The sequence below is a fragment of the Octopus bimaculoides genome, chromosome 13 (assembly GCF_046866305.1).
Source record: "Octopus bimaculoides isolate indiv1 chromosome 13, ASM4686630v1, whole genome shotgun sequence".
Taxonomy (NCBI): domain Eukaryota; kingdom Metazoa; phylum Mollusca; class Cephalopoda; order Octopoda; family Octopodidae; genus Octopus; species Octopus bimaculoides.
Window position 1 is genome coordinate 47,619,989 of NC_142940.1, and position 27,500 is coordinate 47,647,488.

At 37.0% G+C, this 27,500-nt stretch overlaps 1 long non-coding RNA gene and 1 pseudogene across 1 annotated transcript in view; both read right to left on the reverse strand.

The window, feature by feature from the left end:
• Positions 1-1,462: 1,462 nt before the first annotated feature.
• Positions 1,463-27,500, reverse strand: part of LOC149132908 (uncharacterized) — a 197,122-nt gene continuing 171,084 nt past the window's right edge. Inside the window, exon 2 of the long non-coding RNA XR_016244120.1 lies at positions 1,463-4,340. This is a non-coding gene — a long non-coding RNA (uncharacterized LOC149132908). The remainder of the gene's footprint in view (positions 4,341-27,500) is intronic.
• Positions 3,042-3,705, reverse strand: LOC149132909 (uncharacterized; annotated as a pseudogene).

The window sequence follows — 27,500 nt, forward strand, 5'->3', positions numbered from 1 at the left end:
TATATATATATATATATATATATATATATATATATATATATATATATATATATATATAGATATATATATATACCAATCTAGAATTCAATCTATCTCCAGAATCCTTTCCCTCCTTTTCTCTCTCTCTCTCTTTCTCTTTCAATATGATTCTTTTTCTTCTTTATTCTCATCTCCGGACATACAAGTTAACATACGTAAGTTACGTACATGCGTAAAGACAGAGAGACATACACACGCGCGCACAAACACACACACACACAAACATACACAACACATACAACACACTCTCTCTTTCTTTTTCTCTCTCTTTGTCTCTCACACACGCAGACCATGCGTGAGCACACACGCACACAAAACCATGCACATACAAACACACCAACTCATACAAGGTTTCACACGATAACACCGCGAAATAGCGCTTACTTTCGTTATTCGCTTTGTCGTTATTGTTACAGAAAAATCTCACGCACCCTCTAAAAAGACGCATCACACACACACACATATATATATACATGATGCAATGCAGGCATACACACGCATACTCATGCATACAGACACTCTCAGGAATGCATCATGCACTCATATACACAGCTAATTACATATACAGACAAACCTCATGCAATATATCGACACACAGACTCGCGTGCAATACAAATAGTCAATAGCATATTGATTTACACACTGGTCCCTCCTACACCTCCTATTTTTCTGTCTGTTCCTCTCAGTGTCTCTCTGTCCCGCTCTCTCTCTCTCTCTGTCCCTCTCTCTCTCTTTCTGTCCCTCTTTCTGTCCCTCTCTCTCTCCCTCTCTCTCTCTCTCCCCCTCTCTCTCTCCCCCATCTCTCTCTCCCTCTCTCTCTCTCCCTCTCTCTCTCTCTACGTCTCACTCTATTTGACTGTCGTTATATAAATGTACATTTTATATGTGTGTGTGTGTATGTGTGTATGTAAAACCTTGCTTCACATACGTTGGTCTCATTCTTTCTTTTCTCCGTCTCTCTCTGTCTCTTTCTCTCTCTTCTCGTTTCGATCTTTCACTTTCCTCCTCATTGAATATCTGTCTCTTTAATTCTCACACAATTTCATACGAACTTATAGACATACTTGCCCTCACTCTCTCGTTCTCTCTCTCTCAAACACACCAACGCGCGCACACACTCTCTATTACACACACACTCACACTCATACATACAGTGTCACACTCATACGTACACACACTTACACAAACTCGCATGTACATGCATCCACTTGTGCAACAATGCCTTTTCATATTATGCTATGTGTCTCATTCTGTCTCACTATTTCAAGGTTTTCCATTTCTCATTCATACACTCACACTAGTAACACACTGTAACATCTCTCCTCCTCCGTCACCTCCTCCTCCTCCTCCTCCTCCTCCTCCTCCTTTTCTTTTGCTTCCTCTCACTTCTCTTCCTCTCCCTCCGTCTTCCTCTTTTCCTTCATTTTTTCACCCTCTCTACTTTCTCTTCCGCCTCCTTTTCTTTCAGCACAGTTTCTTAAACATACGCACATACACACACTCCTATACGCAGGCACGCACGCACGCGCGCGCACACACACACACACACACACACACACAAACACACACACACACACACACACATCGCGTGCGCGCGTAAGGATACAGACTCGAGCACTTTGACGCAGGTACGCTTGTAATACAAACGCACAAACATACTGACAAATATAAAAATACACGCATACAAAGAAACAAACCATCACCCCCCCCACACACACAACACACACACGCACACGCGCATACAAACCCACAAAGACAAACACAAATATATACGCACAACTCAATACATATATATGAATGTAATATCCTAGTAAATTCGGCCCCTCCAGAAAATTATCAAAGATATGAACCCCGACCTGGACATAAACAATAACAAAAGCTAGAGATAGGGCCGCCTCTATTGCACGGACAGGCGGTAGCCGGTTACAAACTAGAAGAAACAAATAAAAGACACAATCAGCTCAAAACCTAGCTCACAGCAAGATTTGAGGAGAACTTCACTATTTATATTTAACAAACCACTATATAAAAGAACAATTATGACACGTGTCAAGAGGAAACCTACGGACTTGATTTTGTTATCCATGATTGATCAAGTTAGTAAAGAACACTGAGCATAAATTGATGCTCCCAGCTTTCTATACATTGAATGTTCCTGCTGTATTGTGTTGTAATTAGCATTCACTAACAGATGGGGATAAGAGAATACGATTGAACTGATAACACGCTAACACTAAAATGTATTACCTCTTTCCAAATGAGCATCGACAAAACAACGGGAAAACAACGCAGAAATAAATACTATCATTAGATGGAAAATATATCATGAATACAATGACAAACAGCTGTGACTTTCTAATAGATTATTTTAAATCTAGGACAATGTTTCATTAGCTGGATGATATTGCGAGCTCATAATGGGTGGGGGAGTCTATGATGAGCAGGGCATTGGCTCCTTTGATTTTTTAAATAGAAATATAATATTTAAACCGACTACAATATTTATACTTAATAAATATTTAACAAAAAAATCTTTAGATTAAAATATCAGCTGAATATTGTATAACACTATGTAATACAATTTTTGTCTTTCGGAAACAAATGCTATTTCCCATTTGGTTAGGTTTAGAAAGTATGAATAATTGCTATTATTTACTTCAAACGTTGTTTTTGTGGCCAGAATAAAGATCTTTCTTAAGTTTGCTGGAAAGACCGGCAAATGTGGACATTTCCACTCATTCAAAGTAGGATTGAAACAACATATAATTCAAAAGTGGCATTTATGTATTCTAGGATTGCAGAAAAAGATACTACAAAATATTTAGAAGCGAGTAGTTTTTCGTGATTTACGCTTACACTGTAAATTACTTTCACGAATAAACGACCAAATATAATCTCCCCTCATGCTTTCGTTAACGATCCTTGGTACGGCTTTCAAAGTCCATTATATCTTGATGGAATCCCTCTCCTTGCTCCCCCGATTATGCTTCCATGTTCTTATATTAATCGAGACGAGCGTCAAGGATGTGGACATCCTTGACGAAGGACATCCTGTAGCCCATTTTGCCATAGTTTTTCACCGGCGTCTCAACTAGCCCTACGTAGTTTACAGCTTTGTGATTTCCCAACAACCCTCGAACTACTGCAACATGCTGTTCCATGCTGATTCCTCCGTCTCAGTGAGCTTCTTGGAGAATTCCTTGCACTCTAAGGTCCTCTTTATTTGTGGTCCGACGAAGATATATGCTTTCACTTTTGCCTCAGACAGCTTAGGGAAAAATCTTTATGATATTTGAAGGCTGCAATCTCCTGATATAGAGTCGAAACAAACTGTTTCATAAGACACAGTTTTATATGCAGTGGAGGAAACAATACTTTCCGGCGTTCCAACAGTGGCTGCCATTTGATATTTTTCTTACCTCTACTGAACTCGGTCCTCTATGGCTAGTCCCGCCTCTGGTAGTGTTCTACGGTTGCCCTGCTGTTCCAGAGGCAAAGGTAACATGGGAACTTGATAAAGCCACCTTGCAGACCGATCACAAAGTCCACCATTTTAAAGTTTCCAATAACCTCCCAATCATATTTCAAGGCTTTAAGCAAGATCTTCACGCTGCTGAATTCCTCTTTGAGCTGCACTGAGTGAGCCAAGAGAAGAGATGGATACATATTCCCGTTGTGAAGTAGCACGGCTTTGAGGCTCTTGGATGAGCTGTCAATGAAGAAGCGCTACTCGCTGGAGTTACAAGCGATTCCAATAGCCTCAAACAGAGCAGTTAGATTGTGAAGTAAAGCCCATCTTGACTGGTGAAAAAACTTGAAAAATACTGGTTGCGCTTTCTCTGAATTGTGACTTGCACACCTTCATGTAACAAATTCCACTACCGGAGTCTCGATGTCAAAGGTTCTGCATAGGACTTTGTGAGACCAAGATCTATGATAAGGCCGTTGAGGTCTTTTTGGTTGGGGTAGTATGGGTTTCTCTCTTTAGCTGCGCCTCGGAAATCTGGACCGACGATTTCAACCTCTTCTGGTGTGTTGCTCTCTCTCTCTAAGGAGGAGGGGTACTGGGAGCACAGGGCAGTGTAGCAGTGGGGCGATTCATGACAGAAAATCTGGATATATGATAGCAAGTGCATTCGTGCCAGCTCGACGTTTGGAAGGGTCAATCAGAAGGTCATGCAGAAGAAGGTCATGCAGAAGAAGGTCATGCAGAAGAAGCCGTTGTTTGAGTGGTTCAGTTGGTTCGCTTCGAATTCGTGGGATTGCGAATTTCATGGCTCTCTTTTTCCCTCTGTACCATCCTGAAAGAGATCAAAATAACAATATGAGTATAAAAATACAAATATAGTACACTTGCTTTCCCAATCATTCAGCATCTTCCATCCATAAAGAAATATTTACAATTACAGATATATTTACATTATATTATTTACATTATTTATATTTGACGGATATTTGTCCTCATCTTGTTTGTTGTTAACACAACGTTTCGGCTGATATATCCTCCAGCCTTCGTCAGGTGTCTTGGGGGAAATTTCGAACCTGGGTTCTCATTCCTAAGGTATTTTTCGATGATTTTATTATTATTATTATTATTATTATTATTATTATTATTATTATTATTATTATTATTATTATTATTATTATTATTATTATTATTCAGTGTTCAGTTGCTACTTAGTTTATCATCTTCGAAAGCAAGAGAGGAAATAGTAGATCTCGCCAGAAGTTGAGAGCAGAAGGTAAAGACGGACGAAATGCCGCTAAACATTTTGTCCGACGTTCTAACGATTCTGTCTACTCGCTGATATATTATGAGTAAATATAGTTATGGTTATTCCAAATTGACCCCAGAATTTATTCTTTGTAATCCTAGTACTTACTCTATCGGTCTATTTTGCCAAACCACTAAGTTGAAGGGGCGTAAACACACCAAAATCGGTTTTCAAGCGATGGTAGGGCGGGGCAAACACAGACACACAAACATATACATACACACACATACAAACACACGCACGCACACACACACACACACACACACAAACACACACACACACACATATATATATGTGACGGGATTCTATCAGTTTCCGTCCACCAGATGCACTCACAAGCCTTTGGATGGCCCGAGGCTATAGCAGTAGGCACTTGCTTAAGGTGCCACGCACTGAGATTACATCAGGAACCATGTGCTTGGGAAGATTCTTACCACACACACTATATATATATATATAATATATATATATATATATATATATATATATATATATATATATATATATATATATATATATATATATATATATGCACATACACACATAGACACATACATGCTCATGCAAACTCACACACACACACACACACACACACACACACACACACACACACTTATCCCACAAAACCTCCCAGAATTAGACACCAATATCCGAATGTTATCTAAGCTTAATAAGATTATTTATGGAGGAAAACAACCAATATCGATGTAAATAATCTCCGCTAACAATGAATCTACAAAACCGTTCCACTATACCAGAACGAAAGACAATTCAGAATAACGAGGCTACAATATAAAAATCCGCAAACAAGAAATCAGATGCGTATTCCTATCATCAACAGCCAAACGAATATCACTATAGTTTCGACGAATTACGTACATTCTCCCTCTCCTTAATTCCTTCACAATGCAATGAGAAGCCTAGGGATATGAGAAAGCTCTAGCCCATGTTGCTGAGTAGTGAGACTGAGCATGAGACCTTCTGGTCTCAAAGCCAGTATATTGCATGTGTGTGTGTATTTATGTAAGTATGTGTATGCGTGCTTATGTTTTTGCATCCATATGCATATATCATATAGCGGGGGAAAAATATGAAATTTAAATCGGTTGTGATAAAATCAGTCCAAAGAATAAAAGTCATTCAAACTGAAATGATTTCCAGGAGAAGTTTATTTTATGTGAATCCGTTACATTTTTACGGTTTTCTTGTATCTGATTTTCTTGTTTTGCTTTAAGCCATTCTAATCATTCATCGTAAAAACCTATACAAATTAGTGCACAAAGACACAACCATCACTCCATCACTCTCCACACATATATATTGTGCACTATGAATGTAAATATGCGTGTGTGCCTGTATATATATATATATATATATATATATATATATATATATATATATATATATATATATATATATATATATATATATATATATATATATATATTAGTATAGCTGTGTATACTTATATACACGCATACACTCACACAAATACACACATGTATATATTTATGTATATACATATGTATATTTCTCATGAACACTGCTATGGTAATCATTGCTTATTTTCACTGCCAAAATCGTAGATACCCTCCTACAAGACATCATCGCATTTGCAATCAATGATTATAACAAAATGAAACCAGAAACATTTTTCTGCGTTGTTTTATGTTGTTGAAGAAATAAGCGAATATTTGGAAGGAAGGAAAGAAAGGAGGACGGAAAAGAAAGGAAAGGATTTAGGAAAGATAAGAGGTACAGACCAATGTTTAGTAAAACTATCTACGAAAATCTTAGACTTACAGATACAGAAAAAAAAAATGGATGGCAAAGTAATATATAGAAAATGAGGAGAAAAAAATAAGAGAGTAAGAGAACGAGAGTAACGGAAAGGGGAAGACAGACGGTAGTAACAAATATAAATTTAAAGTGAGATATGGAGGAAAAAGATATTCATATGTGTGGGAGTGTGTGTCTGATATCTGTTATATATGTCTATTTGAATTTACACACACATACACATACACCCACACATCCACACACACACGCATGCACGCACAGCCACACCCACACAAGCACATGTATTATGTATTTCTGTCTCTCTCTCGCTCTCTCTTTCTGTCTGTCTCTCTATATATGTATATATAAAGGCACACACCTCTACATACACGCATATATATATATATGTATGTATATATATAGACGTATATGCATGTATATAAATGTGCATGTATACATGTATATATACATACATACAATATATGTATATATATATATATATATATATATATATGGGAGAATATACAAATAATAACAACAGACGAGGACAGGTGGTGTAAATAACAAAAGTATATATTAGTATGACGCTCGGGAATACGGAAAGTCTTTGACGTTTCGAGCTACGCTCTTCAACAGAAAGAATACGGAGACAAGGAGAAAAACACGGAGAAAAAAAATTGAATAGTGTTCAGTCAACGGTCAATCATAATATATATATATATATATATATATATATATATATATATATATATATACATACATACATACATACATACACACGAATGTGAGTTAATGAGTTTGTGTGTGTGTGTGAAGGATAAAAGTACTTGTGTATGTGCACAGGCGCACATACACATATGAATGGGTTGAAGAGGAGAGAAGGTTCCACACATGAAATTGCTTATTATGCAAATTTAAACGTGTGTATGTATTTCGCTGTCGTGTTTAGTGTGAACTTTACCGCAGGCAATATAACCGCCATCACCACCAACGTACATCATGGCTGAAAGCATCATCATCATGATGGATGAAAGAAAAGTTGAAGATAGCGATGCTTAAGCCCTAAGGTATTAAGCCGAAAAATACAACAAGGTATTTTTTTTCTGACGCTCTAACCATTCTGCCGACTCCTCGATGCACAACCAAGTATGCTGGAGCGTAACAGATCTCATATCCGTATTATGCGACAATTTACTTTACTCATGTCCCGTATAAGACTAGTTTTAAATTTTGACACAAGGTCAGCAGTTTCAGAGATGGGGCTAAATCGATTACATCGACCCGAGTATTCAACTGGTATTTATTTTATCGATACGGATGAAACGACGAAAGGCAAAAACGATCATGGTGGAATTTGAACTCTGAGCATAAAGACGGATGAAATGTCGCGAAACATATTGTGCGGCATGCTAACGATTCTGTCTGCTCTTAATTTACGCCATATTTCTTTCTCTTTATCTATTTCTCTCTCAATCCCGCCAAACTCACATAAACTTTCTCTCTCCATCCTCTCCCTCTCCCACCAACACCGACTTTATCCCCCTTTTCTTCTATTAACTTGACTGTTACCTTCTTTTCGATGTCTTCGTCAAGACTCCTTCCGCAGAAATTCTTCTTCTTTATAATCACGTCCTCCTCTCCTGCTCCTTCCCATCCTCCTGCACTTCCTCCTCCTCTCGCCGTTCGCCTCCTCTTCTCACCATTCTCCTCCTCCTCTCACTGTTCGCCTCCTCATCTCACTGTTCGGCTCCTCCTCTCACCGTTCTCCACCTCCTCTCACCATTCTCCTCCTCCTCTCACCGTTCTCCTCCCCTCCTCCTCCTCTCTTCCTCTTCCTCCTCCTCCTCCACCTCTTCTTTCCGTACTCCTCATCCTCTCCCCGTTCTCCTTCTCTTCCTTCCCTTCCTCCTTCTTAATCTAACTACTACTACTACTACTACTACTACTACTACTACTACTACTACTACTACTACCACTATTGCTGCTGCTGCTGCTACTGATGCGTTTTCAACTGCTGCTGTTGCTGTTACTACTACTACTACTACTACTACAGCTACCACTGCCACCACAACCACTACTACTACTACCACCGACGCCTCTGCCACCACCACCAGTACCATTCACATATTTTCCACCATTACAAGTTATTCGAACAATAACCGGAATGTACAATTTTCGTAACCCGAGAAAACAAAGAATACAGACAGAAATGTTGATGCAAATGTAAGTAATTTCATTCAGGGACAAAATAACAGTAATTACTCCTGGGGTAGGGTGGACTTGACGCGGTCGAACATTCTCAAAATGTATCGACAGAATTCTAGTGTTGAGTTGTGTGCTACTTCCAAATCCGGAGTAATATAGATATACATATGTATGTATGTATGTATGTATGTATGTATATATGCATGTATGTTTATATGTATATTCATGGACATATCTTTTTTCTCTTTATATATATATATATATATATATATATATATATATATATATATATATATATATATATATATATGTATGTATATATATACACGCACACATTTGTATACATATTCAGAAAGATATGGATATAGATATATACGTATATACATAAATAATAAAGAGAGACAAAGAGAAAGAGAGAAAGAAAGATATATATATATATATATATATATATATATATAGAGAGAGAGAGAGAGAGAGAGTGTAAGCAAGACACATGCAGAATGCAGATAGTTGAGAAGGAAATACATGAATATAGTTTTATAATATGCGGGGGAAAATGCATGACAATGGATAATAAAGATGGCAGGCAAGGCAAAGAATTATTGGCGAATTATCTGAACAGATGTTTCATGAGAAAATGAGAGAGAACAAGAGAGAGAGATAGATAGATAGATAGATAGAGAGAGATAGAGAGTGTGTGTGAGAGAGAGAGGGAAAGAGTTTGGGTAGATGATGGACATCGTTAACTAAGATAGAGTGAATTTTCAGCGAATAAGACACAGTTTGGTGGAAAATATTACGTATAAGAACAGCGATTTGCGAACACAATTTGTCACCAATGTATCATGCGAACAACTGCTAAATTGGTCGCAATTCATCGCAGAATCTGTAGCTTATCTTTTCTGAAGTCAAATTGTAGTGTTTAAAACAAAGTTAAAATCGAATATCCCGTTAGAGATGATACAATGTATTCGAAAATTAGATGGAACTGTCATGGTTAGCATGAGTTTGATCGTAAGCTTGCGTGATTGGGCTCACTTAGGTTTAAAGAAGAACGATAATATTGAAAGAATTGAGAAATTGTCATTGAAGGAGAGAGAGAAAGACAATGAGAGATACCACGGAAAGAGAGATAAAGTGAGAGGAAAAGGGAGAGGAAGAGGGAGAACAAGAGAGAGGAAGAGAGAGAGAGAGAAAGTGAGATAAAGAGAGAGGAAGAGAGAGAAAGTGAGGGATAAAGAGAGAGGAAGAGAGAGAGAGGAAGAGAGAGAGAGAGATAGAGAGAGAGAGAGAGAGAGAGAGAGAGAGAGAGAGAGAGAGAGAGAGAGAGAGAGAAGGTAGAGAGGTATAGAAGCTGAAAGATAAGGAGAGAAAAATGGTGAGTGAATGAGAGAGGTGTAATAGAATGATACAAAATTCAAATGACAAATCAAGGGAGCAGCAGCGAGGTTTTGTGTGAGAGGGTGAGGCGAATACGAGAGAGAGAGAGAGAGAGAGAGAGAGAGAGAGAGAGAGAGAGAGAGAGAGAGAGAAAATGATTTTAGAAATTAGTTGAAAAGAGAAATATATCGAGCTAAACAGAGCTAAAAAAACAGAGCTAAAAAAAAAAGAGGATTATTGTTTGAGAGGAAATAACATTAGGTGGGAATTATGGGAGAAATAATGTATTGTCGGTAATGACAAAAGACTAGAGAGCAGAAAGTGGAGAAAACTGCAACATGGATAGACAGAAAGACTGATAAATGTGTGGATAGTCACAATGATAGCGAGCTAGCTAGATAGTAAGATAGACTTCGATACACACCTTAAGAAAAGATTAAAGATATATTATTAAATACAAAGAAAACGGTCATACAGCTGTATAATATATACGTGTGAGCGCTAGTGGGTGAGTGAGTATGTGTGAGTGTGTGTCTATATATGTGTGTGTGAGTGTGTGCGTGTGTGCGTGTGTGTGTGTGTGCGTGTGTGTGTGTGTGTATTTGTGCTTTAACAACACAAGGATAACGAATATATTTCCTATTTCTTTGATGCTGGGAAGAGAGAAGGAAATCTTAATTTTACGGTTGGGATTGTAGGTCCTTCAACAGTGTGAAGGAAAGGAAAGCACAAAATAAAAAAAAAATACAAGGGAAAGGTGAAAATTAAAAAAAACAACAATTTCTCAAAATAAAGAAAATAACTTACAGGTAAAGTTCTACGTTTGACGAGGACGCCATTATAGAGAACGAAGCGGAAGTGAGAAAAATACGAAAGTGGGTTTTAACGTCAGAGAATTAACAGATGAAGTGAGGGGCGAGAACTTGGATTGCGTGCCTGAAATCGTGTGCGTGCACGTGTGTACGTATGTGTGCATGTGTGTATGTGTATATGTGTGTGTGGGTGCGTGCGTGTATGTGTGTGTGTGGGGGGGGGGCGTACCCGTGAGTGAATGTATTATATGCATTTTTGTTTTCCGTATATGCGTGTATGACAAGTGCAGGCGTGCCTTTGGTGTTAGTTTAAATATGTGTGTTTATTTGATCTATACCTTATAGGTGTATAATGTGTGTGCGTGTGCAAGCGTATCAAGAGTACACGCGCACGCATTCGTTGAATCGTGTAGCTTGTGTAATAGAAATTTATCCTGCAAAAGAACATCTATGGAATTTAGTTGAGAATTAATCCGAATGATGCAGAAAACATTTGTGCATGTATGTGTATATGTATATCTTCCGAACTGTGTATTTGTTTAGATTCATCTATGTGTTTAGCTGACACAACTGTATGTGATTTTGTCAAAAATATTGTGTACCTTCAGAAGTCTGTTTATGTGTGGTTGCTTGCGTTTGGCGTATACGAGTGAGTTTGTGTGTGCGTGTGTGCGTATCTGTGCGTGTGTGACTGTGGCTGGGTGAGTACTCGAATAATTTGTGTAAAAGAAATGCATTTTTTAAAAACAAGGTTACGTATGGTAAAAGTTCTTAGAAATAAGTTTTCTTTCTTTGCGGAGTCGAGAGATAGGAGTCTGGCGTACACGGCAGAACCAAATCCGAAGAGGTACCTTCTGATATGATTCACTGAAAGCAGCTGGCAGGTGATTCGTTAACGGGAAGTATATGCAGGTGCTATTCTGTGATTTGTTATCGAAATCCGCGACGAGTTCGCTTAATGTAAGCGGAAGCTTCCAGTACAACCTCTTTTACTCTTTTACTTGTTTCAGTCATTTGACTGCGGCCATGCTGGAGCACCGCCTTTAGTCGAGTGTGGCTTTTAAGCTAGTAAATGATAAATATGTGCATATACACATGCATGTCTGCAAAGATTTTTAATAAGCACATACATACAAGCACAGCATTCAGAAAGCTGGCGCTGGCGTGGCTGTGTGGTAAAAAGCTTGCTTCCCAACTACATGGTTCTGGGGTCAGTCCCATCGCGTGGCGCCTTGGTCAAGTGTCTTCTGCTCTAGCCTCGGACCGACCAAAGCCTTGTGAGTGGATTTGGTAGACAGAAACATACTTATATATACACAGTATATATATGTATTTATGTGTGTGTGTGTGTGTGTGTGTGTGTGTTGGTGTGTGTGTGAGTTTGTCCCCGCCACTATCGCTTGACAACCGATATTGGTTTACATACGTTTCTGTAACCTAGCGGTTCGGCGAAAAAGTCCGATGAAATAAATACTAGGCTTACAAAAGGATAAGTCGTGGGGTCGACTTCTTCGACTGAAGGCGGTGCTCCAGCATGGCCAAAGTCGGATGACTGAAACAAATAAAATAATAAAAAATAAAAAGAAAAAAACATATACAAACCCACGCAAGTATTTTCACTCGAGTAATCTTCATTCACGTAACTCACTACGCTTCGTTGATTCTCCGATAGATTAGTTTACCTTCCTTAGTTTCTACCTCATTCTGAGGTAATAGCGGCTCCGTAAAATACACACATGAGGCCATTCGACTCTGTCTCTCTTTCCTTTTTTCTTTTGTTTTTGTTTTTGTTTTTTTCCCACTTTTCCACCTATGAAAAAAAAAAAGAGAAAGAAAAAGACATCTTTCTCTCTCCTCGGCGTCAGGTTATTACTAAGTTTCACCGTATTATTCATTGTCATCGTGTTGTTATAATTATATTCTCGAATAGTTTCTTCTCCACGCTGACGCGGACAACACCCGTCGGTATATATTCGCTTCCTTTACTTTCTAGATTAACTATTCTCTTATGGACCACCACTTCGGATTAGTTTGGATATATATGTATTTCTTTCTTTCTTTCTTTCTTTCTTTCTCAACCTATCTACCTTCCTGTCTGTCTGTCTCTATATATACGTACATACGTACATACATCTATTTACAAATATACATAGACATACACGCATATGTATGTATATCCATACATATGTACACACACACACCCACCCACACACATGCATTTATAGATAGCTAACTAGATAAACAGATATATTATAGATGAAATGATAAACAAACTGCGATTACAGAAAGAAATAGAAACATTGTTGTTTGTGTGATGGAGAAAGAAATAGGAAGAAATTCATGAGAGGAAAATATTATATAATAAATAACAGCATAACTTTATACTATTCAAAATATTTCGTTCATTTTTCTTCTTTTGTTTTTACTGTTTTGACACCGTTTAGAATTGTTGTCAGTCAACAGCATAAATATGTAATAGAGTGTCCAATATATATTTATAAGTAACTGATTTTTATAGTGATGAATCTCAAGTGTTTATTTTCCAGAAAGTGAAGCAGGTATAGTCAACTGTTTAAATATTATATAAACAGAGATACACATGATTCGCACACGCATACACCCACACATACACACGTATAAAGAAAACTAGCTATAGATTCATAGATATAGATGCATATAAATATATGTGTGTTTATGTGTGCGTGAGCGCGCGCACAGAAGTATACATATATTTACAGAAAAAGAGATATAACGGATAAAGAGGATACAGACAGCTACCAATAACAATAGATATAGAACAATTTATCTCCCTCTCCCTCTCTCTATCCATCTGTCTCTCTCACTATATATATATGTGTGCGTGCGTGTGTGTGTGTGCCTGTGCATATATATATATATATATATATATATATATATATATATATATATATTCGCATATATACACATGGACATATATTTATATGTACGTGTTAATTCATTTAATAATGGATCTTTATTTCTTTACTGCACACAGGGGGCTACACACTGAGGGGACAAACAAGGACAGACAAAGGGATTAAGTCGATTACATCGACCACCAGTGCGTAACTGGTACTTAATTTATCGACCCCGAAAGGATGAACCTCGGCGGAATTTGAACTCAGAACGTAAAGACAGACGAAATACCGCTAAGCATTTCACTCGGCATGCTAAGGATTCTGCCAGCTCGCCGCCTTAAATTCATTTAATAATGGATCGCGAAGTGCATCGCATACAAATATATAGAGCATACGAATATTGGGTTGAAAAACACTTCTCTTTTATAGAAATGTTGTGGGACGCAAAATCACGTCTCCTGTAAATCAGCGTTCAATGATTCGATTGATTTTGTCCGATGTTAACGCTCGTTATGTCTAAAGAAGATAAGGATGCGAGTCCCACGGGCAGTTTTCAACTCTTTCGACTTTTACTACCCAAACAAATGTTTGTTAACCCATTATTTACTTGCTATTCTTTACGACTATGTGATGCACTTCAAGAAGCATTATTCAAAAAAACGAATTATTTTACATCTCTCGAAAGGTTGTAAATTTCTTATGGCATCAGCAACATGCAATTCTCGCTGATAAGATTTTCTCTAAAATGGATACAGAAATTCAAAGGATTGTTTTGGTCCAAAGACAAAATGCAAGTCAGTTTCTACAGGAGATGTGTGTTCGAGTCCCTCGAGCAGCTTTTGACTTTTCCTATTCTAAGAAGGATTTTTCGCCCTAATATTTACATGCTATTCTTTAAAGCAGTGTGTAATGCACTTCGATGAATATTATTTGAATGAAAAAGTTATTTCACGTTCTCTCGAAAGTTTATTATATATATATGTAGAATAGTCCGACTTACAGAATTAAATGATATCAGGATTTAAACGGGAAGAGTTTTATGAGCTCAACACCTGTTTCTGGGGCTTGGTGGTCCGGAATAATGATAGTTGCTTGTATCCATTATTGGATAAAACCGCCTTCTTTTTCAATGGAGAATTTTACGACACCTCAGATGTAAAATTTTCCAATGTATGACTCTTCCCTGAAGACGGAGGCGGTGTTATCCTATAATTGATCTAAGTAACTATCATTATTCCGGACCATCAAGCCCCTAGAAACAGGTTTGGACTCGTAAAACTCTACCCATTTAACTTCTGATGTCATTTATATTCTGTAAATCGGGCTATTTTATATCCATACATGTACATTTTTTTCTATTAAACATATTTAATATTCTGTGTAAATCGACTTGCCGAACTTGCTTGTCATTACATTTACTCATCTATCGGGATCAAGCTGAAATCTCTTGAGCACCTCGGAGTGTATTCTATATAGAGAACATATGTTTCTAACTTATAAACTATAATATATATACATATATGCATACACACTCAAAAATAGCACACACACATATACATATAGTTTTGATCACAAGTCTAAATACTACGATAAATGTGGAGTTATACCCAAATAGATAATGCCGATGAAACTCCCCAATATATATTTCATAATATAATAAGATATCTAAGAAAAGTTAGAAAAATTACAAATATCTATGCTTCGCTGCTTTATAATAGTGACATGATACGTTAGCTTCAAATACAGCATCAATATTCCTAGTTATGTACTCGTTGCTGTTCAGTAGTATGTGTTCACACCTCCAGTATCTTCTCTTTTAAATCAGATTTTTGTATATTATTACATACTGCAATTTTCTATCAGATATATTCCCACATACTTTGCATAGTTTTTAAGTCAGAAGCCTGTTTAATCAATTGTGTTGTATCATTCGCTCTACGTCAATTTTATTATTAAAGTACAGGTGACTCGAACTAACGGAATCGAGTGCATTTTACTGATGCTAGGTATTGTATGGCACCGCTATATGTAAATGGGGAATGAAAAACAAAGACGATATTTTATAATTTGTGTATGAAATCTATCTGAAGATTTCTATCCACTAGTCTTATGAAATAAAGACAATACTTAATGGTCGTTTCAAAAGAAGAATAGCTTAGCTTGGCTAATTTCATACTCAATTCGGTCAACTGCAAATATTCAAGCCTTCTTTTGTTTTTAATCTTAAGGACAATTCTATAAATTTATATGTTCACCACTAGCACATGCACCAGCAGTTTTAAGTCTCATATTCTAACTGTTTCTTTTGTGAAACAGCTAAGTTACGAGGATGTAAACAAACCAACATAGTTTGTCAGTCACGAGAGTACAAACAGGACGACGGTATGCACACGCATACAAACAAACACACACACACGTATATTATTCGACAAGCTTCCATACAATTTGCGTTGACCAAATTCACTCAAAATGCATTGGTCAACCCGGGGCTATAGTAGAAGGCACTTTTCCAAGTTGCCGTGCAGTAAGATTGAACCCGCAAGTTGTAAAGTGAGCTGCTTAAACACACATCTATTCATTAAATTTGTTAATTGAAATTGTGTGTGTGTATGTGTATGAGTGTGTGTGTGTGTGTGTGCGTGTGTGTGTGTGTTTGTGTGGGTGGGTGTGTGTATGTATGCAGGGATTGGACAAAATAATGGAAGAACCTAGCGTCATAGCATCATAATTTTGAAATATCTATAAAACTGTCAAAAGCTTTTTTATGTTTTTTTATTTATTATTTGTGTTACTTGATATGTTTTGCTAAAATTGCTGTTTCTTTTCAGATATCATCAGAAAACAGTAATTAAAATTCATTAAAATGACCGATCTGTCGGACTTTCAAAGAGGTCAAATAGTTGGTGCTCGAACGGCAGGAGCTAGCGTAACGAAAACAGCCGAAATGTTTCGTGTATCATGAAGTACTGTCTCGAAAGTATTGACAACATTTGAGAAAGAGGGGAAAATCCTCCTCGTCGAAACAAAACTCCGGAAGAAAGCCAAAACTTTCAGATGAGGATTGTCGGACTCTTGCACGAATCTTTATCAGGCAAAACATGCCCGTCTTAAATAAATGTCGCCCTTAACATATTGTACAGATATTGAACACATATGCTTGTGGCTCAAATGGCTTGACCATAGGATTGACCAATGAGAGTTAGCCATATTGGATGGAATAAGAGTAGTGTGAAAAACAAGAGCAATAAGAATAACAAGACAAGAACAGCGCGATATCATCAACAACATTACAACAACATCAGTATTTTGACACGATTGTTACCGTAATATGGACCAGTGAACTCTAATAGGACCAACCACATAACGGCAGCATAGCATGAAAAACAACCACATCAAATTCAAGAGTAACAACACTACAAGCGTCAGCCACAGCACCAACCCCAGCTCCAACAACACCAGCCTCAGCCCCAACAACACAACCAACAACACCTACACAATCATCAGAACCATCAACAAGAAGGCCAATACTACTAAATTTATCACAGAACATTCGATTCCTTAAATTACCTAAAACAACTTTATCAAAACCTACCGCCCACCAATTCACACTCTCTTCGATGGGAGAGAAAGAGAAAGAAAGAAAGAAAGAGAGAAAGAAAGAAAGAAAGAAGGGGAGAAAGAAAGAAAGAGAGAAAGAATCTGCGAGAGAGAGAAAGAGAGAGAGAAAGATAGAGAGAGAGAGGGTGGGCTTAGAGAGAGGTATTGTGAAAGAAACTAGGAGAGAAACAAACATGATTTACTGAAAGAATAACCACAGAGAGTTAGAGAAATAATCTAAATATATAATTTCCAGATTAAATTCTCTTTTTAATTTCCTGTCGAAAATTTATTATAATCTGTTACTTTATCTCTTTCTTTCCGTCTTTCTTTCTTTCTTTCTTGCCTTCCATATTTCCTTCATTCTTACCGTTTTATTTCATTTTATTATATGTTATTTTATTTTATCATTTTGTTTTTCCAGACACTTGTATCTTCTGTTGAAAGCAATTTTGAAAGACCACGATATCTTATCACTTGAGCCTGACCTGAAAATCGAGAACTTCACAAGCTGTCGTCAACGCCACGTACAAAAAGATATAATGTATTAAATCAGACATGACCTGTGGGCAGTTGAGTCAAGTTTTAATACGGTTCTCTGTACATTGTGCCAGTAAGTGGTCACATGTGGTGGTTAGTATATATCACATACGACTATGAAAGCTACTTCGTAGAAAAGCGATTAGTTTACAACAACTCTTGCTGTCAGGATTTGTTAGTCTTGTAGTTTCACTTTCACTTTTGATGAACAGGAATTATATATTGTATCTTGCTCTGTCTGTAGCGTTTCCGTCTATCGCTCCGGGGATCGAGTGTTCTTATCTCGTTACTGTTGATAATAAAGGTTGAGTCCTTAGGCTATGTTAAGCTTAACTCTTGTTGGCTCAGATTGATTGGCTAGTGTAATAGACGGGTTCTATATGGTGTCACACAACTAATCAATTGAACATAACGCATAATTATATAAGGTTTAGAATTTTAACATCGCTGTATTGAAAATCTTCTGATCAGTGCATTCAGTTAAAAGAAGCGAAGAGAAAAAAACTGATATAAAGAGAGGTACGTCGGTAGAAAGAGAGAAAGAGAGAGTGAAACAGTGGAAAATCTGATAATATTCACTTGACAATCATATATATATATATATATATATATATATATATATATATATATATATATATATATATATGTATTTATATGTATATATATGCATGTTTATATATATATGAATATATAGATATATAGATATAGACACGCGCGTGCGCGCGCACACACACACACACACACACACGCACACATATATACGTATGTGTGTTATGTGTGTGTATGTATATGATAAGCAACGAAAGATTGGAAAAGAATGAGATCATGAGAAAACAGATGTAATAATTTCTTATTGTACTCGTAAAAATTGGGGAAATTTGTCTTCTGAGAACATCTAGTGTACAAAATATATTTTGCCCTCAACACGGCAAAAGAATAATATGCGAAGTGACACTATCAGCAGTGAACGGAAGTAACTGATGGTGAAGGAGATCTTTGTTACTATAGTAGCCTTGTAATGCAACACTTTGGTTTCATTTCTAACACATTCCCACTAGACTGTATATTGTGTTCTTTCTCCTCTCAAGCAGCAACATGAAGAAAACGTTGCAAATGAGTGGTGTCATGTATTTGAAGAAGGAAGAATTTACTAGAAGTCATATATATATATATATATATATATATATGCATGTATGTATGTACGTATATATACATAGTTTATAACACATATAACGGACAATGGACATGAGTAAATAATAAAATAAGAACAGTAAGAAACGAATGAAAAAAAATATATAATGCGTTTATTTATTTGGCAAAAAAAATTGACTATCCCGAAATACAACAATATATATATATATATATATATATATATATATATATATATATATATATATATGTGTGTGTGTGTGTGTGTGTGTGTGTGTGTGTGTGTGTGTGTGTGTATCTTTGTCTGTGTTTGTCCCCCTACCATCACTTGACAACCGATGTTGGTGTGTTTACGTCCACGTAGCTTAGCGATTCGGGAAATCATCCCCTCCTCCAAAATTGGTGCGCTTAAGGCAAAATAATTATTACTAGGCGACGAGCTAGCGCACCGGGCGAATGCTTAGAGGCATTTCTTCTGTTTTTACGTTCTGAGTTCAAATTCCGCCAGGGTCGAGTTTGCCTTGCATTCTTTCGGTGTCGATTACATAAGTATCAATAAAGTACTGAGGTCGATGCAATCGACTTACCCCTCCCCATAATTTCCAGGCCTTGTACCAATAATAAAAAAAGGATTATTATTATTATTTTTGTGTTGTTGTTCATAAAATCTATTTGAAGCTAATTTAATTAGGGAGGATATTATCCTGAAGTTTTTTGTCAGAAGTTTCCTGAAATCTGAAGACTTTTTTCTTAGGACCCTTGCATAATATAAGATTCCACGCTTCAGCAGTTCGACTCTGTGTGTTTCTATTCCAGTATTTAACTGTATGTAGCAGTGTGGGTGTCATGCAAATTACACCTACTACAGCAAGAATAATTGTCGTCTTAGTGTTCCATATTCTCTTCATCTCTCTCGTTAGGTTCTGATATCTTTTAAAATATTCAATGTCTTTGGTATCTATTCTATTATTATATTTGATATTCCAAAGTCTATGATCGCATATTACCCTTTTTTTTTGCCTTCTTCGATCATACCTAGCTTTCTTTCTTCAATAGCTTACTCAGCCGTTATAAAGACATCCAATAAAATTTGTAATTAACATTCACCATCACAACCTGTTTCGTATTCACATCACTTTTCCGTCCCTTTGAATTCTTATTTTTATTATTATTCTTGTTGGGGTTGCTGATAGCCACAGCAGCATTATCATGCTGGACCGAGTACTGTTCTTCTAGATTACCTGGTTTCACATTCCATCCCCCATAACGCCTAATAATTCGTCTTCCATCTTTCCTCCAGTACCAAAGTACCAAAACACTGCAAATGTGAGATTTTGTATATCTGACGTGATCAAATTAATTTTAGATATTTCTTATGCGAACAGAATTTTACTGATTTGAAGGATATAAGTAGACATACTATACGGTGTTGATAAGATATTATTAATGTTGTCCTACATATCGATCTGAACCAACAAAGCCCATGGGTGAGTCAGCAAAACTTACTGGCATCACATGCAGATGCACAGGTTCAAAAACACTAAACAGCAAATTTTCCTTCAATGTTACAAAAGACCGTAGGTGGATACCAAGTAAACTCTCCTTACTACGTGTGTTAAAGAGCATTTATTTAAGAAACAAAAGAAATTCAGTCATTAAAGGTGTACTAATGTGTTTGACAGAGTTGGATGGTGTAATGCTGTTGAAAATGATGAAAACGCTGTTTCCGAATATCTAACCGAGCGTCGTTTGCATGTACGTACAAGTGTGTGTGTGTATATATATATATATATATATATATATATATATATATATATATATATATATATATATATATATATATATATATGCATGTTTACGTGTGTATGTGTGTGGTTGCATGCAACAGCAAATGTATATATGAAAAGGGGTATTTTTGTATCATTCTTTGAAATATTCTTATCAGAAGCAGCTGCTTCATAAGTAAGAAACAAAGGTTCATAATTGGAATTTAGACAACATTATCAGCAAAGAATTATATATTGATTCTTAGAAAATTCTTGCATATTTTTACTGTCCGCCTTAGAGATTGCATTTGCCGAATGCCACTTTGAAGGTCTCTTTGACTGAAAACTACAGCTTTTCCCCGACGATAACTTAAAAACTGACAGAACCAACTGTGAGAAATATATGTGATATAGCGTGTATCAATAAATGATGCATTATGCCGGTTTCTTTGTGCAGTATTCGTGTATAAAAGTGTGTGTGGTGTGGGTTTTTGATTTAGTTAAGTTAATGTTAACATTTTAATGCAAGAAGCATTAACAAGTTTATAATCAATAATTAAGTACGGGGAAAATTACCCATAATTAGTGAATAATGAATTAAATTTTTCTATTGATTCGGCAGTGCGGCCAAAAAGGCATTGAAGTGTATCTTTCGCTGAAAATGGTATAATCAGATGTATAATGGTTGGATATATCTATTTTACTGAAAATACTGAAAATAAGATTAGCGATTAACTAAGAATGTTACTAATATTTAGCAACTCTGTTCATGTGGATAGTAGATCTAAAATATTTACTCATAATAGATATCACTTAGTCTACTGTTCGTCGAACTCGTCAACTGGGGTGGATTTAATCGCATATTTTAATAATTAATATTATTTTTTATGGGACATATTTATGTGAAAAGGAAATAAAACAATTTCTCACTTCTTGTCAAATAAAGAGCATACACACACATACATACTTCAATACATACACATACATGCATACATCTATATGTGTGTCCGCGTGCGTGAAAAATATATGTATATAATATATCTTTTTATCAATTGATTTATTTATCTCCAGTTGTCTATATACACACATGTGTATCATATGAACTGCAAACATCTATATAGAAGTGATTGCTTCTTTTTTCTATAGTAAAGGAATATTTTGCAGTTTTCTTTACTTTTATAAAATGAATTAAAACTCTCATCAAATTATCCAGTTACAATATTTTACACACTCTATTGAATCTTCTAGAATAAAAAAATTAAATCAAATTGAAGCGAATACAAAAGAGAGAAAAAAAAAGCTGACCATAATCAGCTGAAGCGTTTCCCATTTTTCAGCCAACATGGAAATCTTTAATAAGGGCTGCCCCCAACGACAACGATGCTTTGGTTAGGAACGGATTTTCTGAGAAGCTCATATATGTGGACAAACCTCAAAACCCCTCTTCTCAACCCAAAAGAATTAGGAAAAGGAAGAATTAGGAAAAGGAAAATTATATTATAAACAATTACGTTCTGCTTGTTGCACGACACTGAAGAGGTATAGTGCATGATTTCATAATATATATATATATTTATACAACTGTTATGTAAATATTTCGGCATTATGTTAAAACGCGTGTATGTCTTATAAAGCATTGAATTCCCCACCTGTCTTCTTCTTATTATATATACACCCCGCCAAAACTACAAAGGTTTAAAGGATAAAAACTTCCCTGAGGAAAGACGACAGATGTCCCCAAGGAGAAAATTCAAGGACGTGCGCTCTTCAGAAATTATACGCAACGCAGCAGCTGAGCAAGAGTCTTTTTTGTGCATGGCGCAAAAGATTCTGCAGCAGCTGACGTGGCTACGCCAAGCACAGACGAGGAACCTTGCCCCCCACTGCGCAAGACCACCACAGTCAACATACATGGGATGGCCTCCTCTAACGCCTGCACAGGCATCATGCCAATATTTTTACTAAATATTGGGGGCCTGTTGCATTATAATAGCAAAAGCAAAATTTCTTTCCTGAGAGACCTTGCTGCATGCAATCAAGCCCTATGCATAGCACTCGTAGAAACTCACCTCAGTCCTGATATAGAGGATGCAGAAGTACACGTACCAAAATATGTCATACTGCGAACAGACAGAAGGGAAAGGAGCCATGGTGGAGTTGCTGTATACATCCGTGACGACCTCACACCCCAGGTCTTACTGTCATACTCAAATTCGGTATGCGACACCCTAGTTGTATACATAAGACAACATAATATAGTCATATGCAATATATATTGCCCACCGGATGCTCCAAACCACATAGGCAAATTTGAAGATTGCCTCACTAGAATGAAAGAAATCCTCATGAAACTGGAACACCATGTGACCATATTTCTTATGGGTGATTTCAACTTCCCCAACTTCAAATGGCCCGAAGGTCTCATACTCTCAGGAATGACTTATCGCAAGCAAGCACAGGTGGAATGCCTGCTCAACCTCACCAATGCCCTATTCATGGAGCAAGCTGTTCTCAGACCAACTAGAGCGAATAACATTCTAGATCTCTGCTTCACGAACAATACGGATATCATTCATGATGTGAAAGTGACGCCGACATTAGTTTCGGATCACAACATAATAGAGCTGTCTATGTTTGGGCCAAAAGAAACCAGAGACATACAGCCTAAAGGAAGCACCCAAAATCTCTCCAATCTGAACTTCCACAAAGCGGACTGGAAATCGATCCAGAAAGAGATCCTCAGAGAGGATTGGTCAAAATGTCTCTCCACACCAGACATTGACATGAAACTAGAATGTTTCATGTCTACTATGCAAGCCATAAGCCAGAAATATGTCCCAGAGCACAAGGCCAAAACAAATAAGAACAAGATTCCAAGGGAGAGGAAGATCCTCATGAGACGACGGACGAAAGTTGCAAATCGACTCAACCAGCATCCCAAGAATGGCCAAAGGTCCGGCCTAAAAACGACACTGATGGAGATCGAAAAAAGGCTGCAACAATCCTATGTGAAGGATAGAGCAGACAAAGAAGCCTGTGTTATAAAAAAGGCCTTCTTTCATTACGCAAAAGAAACAGCCTCAGTACGCTGCAAGATTGGACCCCTCTTCGAAAAGGATGGCTCCCTCACAGACAGTCCAGCTAGGATCAGTGAGGTACTGAATGAGCAATTCAAAAGTGTCTTCACCACTCCATTGGAGCACAGACAAGTGAACAAACCACTGGACTTCTTTGCTACCTCCCCTATAACCAGTGAGGCAGTTACGATGGAATACATCAACATTAGCGAAGAAGATGTACTACTAGCTATACACGAAGTGGACACAAACTCAACTGCTGGCCCTGATGGTTTCCCAGCAATCCTTCTTAAATCGTGTAAGCATGCCATGGCAAAACCCCTCCAGATCCTCTTCCAGAGCTTTCTCGCAAACGGAAGACTGCCAAGCAAGCTGAAGGAGGGAATAATATGCCCAATCCATAAAGGGGGAAGCAGAGCAGATGCCAAAAACTATAGGCCTATCTCTCTGATTTCACACATCAGCAAAGTCATGGAAAGGATAGTCAGAGGAAAACTAATCGCATTCCTTGAAGAAAATAAATTGCTGAGTGATACCCAACATGGCTTTCGACCAGGTAGGAGCTGCCTGACCCACCTCTTACAACATTACGACTGGGTGTTGAGGCAGTTACTCAACAACTCAAATGTGGACGTAATATACCTTGATTTTGCAAAAGCTTTTGACAAAGTGGATCATGGTGTGATATGCCACAAACTGCGTGATCTTGGCATAGCTGGAAAACTTGGAGAGTGGTTACATGACTTTCTGAAAGATAGAAGTCAGGCAGTAGAGGCTAATGGAGACACCTCTATGAAACCACAAATAATGAGCGGTGTTCCACAGGGCACTGTCTTGGGACCATTGCTTTTTATAGTCGCTCTCTCAGATATGCCTTCAAGTGCCCGGATAGCCACTCTTGCAAGCTACGCAGACGATACAAAAGCCTCGCAGAAAATACAGAACTCCAATGATGTTGCACACCTGCAGCAGGAATTGGACTCAGTTTACAGATGGGCTGGGGACAATAATATGCAGTTTAATGCTGAAAAATTCCAAGCCCTGCGCTACCAACGTCCAAAACTAAATATGAAACTTACAGAGTACACTGGTCCGCAGGGAATTTCAATCCCAGAGCCTAAATCAGTGAGAGACCTGGGTATCGACATGAGTGATGATACCTCTTTCCAAGTGCACATTACCAGGATGGCAATAAAGTGCAGACGATTGGCTGGATAGATCCTGAGAAAATTCAGAACCAGAGATAAGGAAACCATGATGATCCTCTGGAGGACATTCGTGCTCAGCCGCCTGGATTACTGCTCACAGCTGTGGTCACCCACCAGTCTGAAATTAACAGCAGACCTTGAAGCAATCCAGAGGAGATTCACAAAGAAGATTGTCTCTTTGCAACTGCTCAGCTACTGGGAAAGGCTGAAACAGTTAAGACTCTACTCCCTGGAGAGAAGGCGGGAGAGGTATGCAGTAATATACATCTGGAAGATCCTGGAAGGAATTGTGCCAAATTTTGGCATTGTAAGTTATACCAATGCCAGAACGGGACGACACTGCATAGTGCCTAAGATCCCAGCAATGCCATCGCGCTTCAGGACTAGTTACTGCAGCGGCTTGGGATTCAGGGGCCCACAGCTTTTTAATATTCTCCCAAAGAGCCTGAGGAATCTGCACAAAGTAGATGTAGGAGTTTTTAATTCAAAGCTGGACCTCTTCCTATCGAGAGTCCCAGATGAACCTACCTCGCGGCAGGAGGTGCAAATGAGGGTTGCTAAATCAATCTCCATTCTTCACCAAGTGCCACATATTGTAAGAGGCTCCCTGTAATAACAGTGTAGCAACACGGTGGTGCATCAGCATGGCCGCAGCTCTAACCTGGAACTATAATATATATATATATATATATATATATATAAAATTATGTATGTACGTATGTGCGTATATATGTATATCATACCATCTAGAGAAGTAAATTAAAACGAAGCTGTGTACAGTTGTCTCCTGTCAAAGTTCCTTTTACACTTGCCAAGAATAAATAATCGTTGACAATAGAGTATTGTATTAGTAAGAAAAAATTCTCTCCGGCTTTTTTATATCCCAACCACATTTACTTTCCTCCACACCGCGCACACATGAGCACGCACAAACATAAATATATTAGCGATATGGTTATACATTCACGTTCACAAACATACACACACATATATATACACATATATATGTATATATATATATGTAGAAAGTTGAAAGTATATATATATATATATATATATACATACACAGACACGACTACCCCATAAAGAATATATCAAAATATGGTGTGAAAAATGATACGCTTAATAGTAATAGAAGTATTTCGTCATAGCCGTAATCTATGATTGAATAAAATGTTGCTCTACAATAGACAACAGACGCACACACGCTCACGCACAAACACATACAAACACAAGCCTGCACAAACACACAGGCACGTACATTTAAGGATGAACATACTGTCTTTAAGTAAAATATGCATATATAAATTTGTAGATGTTCATATGGATAAACGTATATCTATCTATCTATCTATCTATCTATCTATCTATCTATCTATCTATCTATCTATCATCAGTCTGTCTGTCTCTCTCTATATATATCCATATATATATATATACCTATATATATATATATATATATATATATATATATATATATATATATATATATATATCCATAAATATATACAGAAATATAAGGATAAATATACGTTCTTAAGTAAAATAATACACATATAAGCAAATATAAGTGTACACAGATACACAGACATGCACACACACACACACACACACACACACACACACATATATATATATATATATATATATACAGAGAGAGAGAGAGAGAGATATGTATATACAAAGTTATATGCACATATATGTTTGTATATATATATAAATATAGATACAAACACACACACTTGCATATATTTTGTATACATATGTTTTATAACTATACCACACGAGCGTGTTTATTACTATGCGTGTCTGTATGGTATGATATATGTATATATATATATATATATTTTCATGTACATAGATACATACAAATACGTAAGTATATATGTGGACGGATATTTAACGCATGATCATATATAATTACATACTTACGGGACCTGAATGATGACTGACAGATCCTAAATTTTGTTCATGTGAAACGTTAAGAGACAAAGATATTTCGAAAGAAATTCAGAAGAATTCCTACTAAATAACAACACATCCTCAGCAGCAAAAACAACAAATATAACAACTTCAGTAACAAAAACAGTGAAAACAAAAACGCAACACAGCAAAATAAATAGGAACTAAAATATCTGCAAACAAAATCTCTTCTGAACATAAAGTAAAAAATGAAATTTAAATAAAATAAATAGTAAATATTTTAAATAGTGTGTTGTTGTTGTTGTTATTGGTGATGGTGGGGATGGCGGTGATGGTGGTCGAAGTAGTGCTGGTGAAGTAAAAATAAAATACTG